A 2,173-nucleotide genomic window follows, 5' to 3' on the forward strand; every position below is an offset into this window, starting at 1 on the left:
CACAAATTTGTGGAGCGCTTGGGAGCTCCCAACTGGTCTGAATTTAACAAAAAACCCCCCAACAAGTAATCTTCGCACATGAGCACAAAATTGAAGTAAAAATCGAACCTTTTTATGGCGAATCGATGAGATCGGCGGCGACGGACTTCAGCTTCGCGGGCGGCTGGTCTGTACTCCGATGGGCGGCGGTGGTTGAGTCTCCGAGGCCGCGGGTTGGGGAGCCAGAGATCCGATGGTCGGCGGTGGTTCAGTCTCTGGGTTCGTGGGTTTTTGAAGACTGGTTTGGGTTGGGGAGAAGAAGAAGAGGCATGGGTTTGGGGGAAAATGAAGAGGTTTTGGTTTGGGGGAAAATTCGTGGACATTTTTCTCTGGGTTCGATGTTTTTGACGATGAATTTTTTGAAGTCTGGTTCGGTGTTTTTGACGAAGATTTTTTTTGTATTGTGTTTTATCTGTTGGACAACTGAGTGAAAAAATGAACGTTTGAGTGAAAATATGATCGTTTGAGTGAAAAAAAAGTACCGTTGTGTAAAAAATGAAACGTTGAGCGAAAAAATTCTTACCGTTGAGTGAAAATGACAGGAGCTCTATTTTATTGCTGTTCAACAGTTAAAAAAACCTCTATAAATTCACAATTCACATTCCACAATTCACAATCCACACAACTCTCTCATAAAAAAAAATCTATATTTCCCTATCAAATTACAAATCTCATGGATCCCTCCCAAAACTTTTATTCAGACCTCCTTACCGGTGAAGGATCGACCTTATACCCGCCGTTCTATACAGAAGTCGTAGAAGAAGGTAACCCCATCGAGTTATCGCAATCTGCAACACAACAAGTGTCATCCCAAGAAACACCGATATATTTTCCTATCAAATTACAAATCTCATGGATCCCTCCCAAAACAACTACTATTCGCATCTCCTTACCGGTGAAGGATCGACCTTATACTCGCCGTTCTATACAGAAGTCGTAGAAGAAGGTAACCCCATCGAGTTATCGCAATCTGCAACACAACAAGTGTCATCCCAAGAAACACCGACCACAAAGAAGAAGAAGGCTTACACGCGGTCCGAAAATTGGACTGTCCACGAGGATAAGCTTCTTGTGTCTGCTTGGCTGAACACGAGCCAAGACGCCATCCAAGGTACGGGGTAACACAAAGATAAGTTTTGGCACAGAGCTAACGACTACTTTATCCAATACTCTACCGATCCAACGAGCCGCACACCAAACCAAATGATGCATCGTTGGTCAACGATTCAATTGTCCGTCAACAAATTTTGTGGGTGCGTTGCTCAGATTGAAGGAAGACAAAGATCTGGTACGGGAATTATTGACCAGGTAAATATTTAACTTATATGTTTTTATGTAAACAACATAGCATTGAAGAGAGGAATATATATGTTTAATTATGTTTGATTATTCTAAATTTAACTCTTGTGTAGACTGCAGAAGTAAAAGAATTATACCAATCTCTTTATGGTAAACCATTCGTGTTTGACCATTGCTGGGTTGAGTTGTGTCATCATCAAAAGTGGATCCAACAAATGGAATCTTACAATAAGATTCGATCACAGCCGAGAAGAATCGCTACCTCTGATTCCTCACCAAACAATTCCATGCCAACGACCCCCATCGGGTTGAACATTGACTCGGATGATGTGGTAGTAAGGCCTGAAGGGAGGAAAGCGGCAAAGCTCAAGAGGAAACAAAATGTGAAAAACTTTGGATCCGCTACGTCCATCATGGGAGAGGCTTTCGCGTGGATGAAGCAAACCACCAATCAAAAAATGGATCTAAAACAGAAGAAACAAGATGACGATATCATGAAGATGGATCTCTCAACACTCAATTCAGTTCAACGACAATACTTTGAAATGCGTCAGGCAGAGATATTGGAGAGGTGGATGTCTAAGGGTTCTTCCTAATTATCATATATTATCTTGTATTAGATTTATGATTGTACTCGCATCGCATCCTAATTAGTTCTTCCTAATTATCTTGTATTAGATTTATGATTGTACTTGAAGTTGAAAATTTTGGCATTGAATGAAAACAACTACTTTATTAAAAATGAAATTGGCGTAGTACAACAACTCGAACTTCTTTGCTGAAATTACATTAGACATAAAGAAACTTAATCCTCGGTGATGGATCCCTTGAGCTG

This window comes from Asparagus officinalis, chromosome 8, assembly GCF_001876935.1.
Source record: "Asparagus officinalis chromosome 8, Aspof.V1, whole genome shotgun sequence".
Classification (NCBI taxonomy): Eukaryota; Viridiplantae; Streptophyta; class Magnoliopsida; order Asparagales; family Asparagaceae; genus Asparagus; species Asparagus officinalis.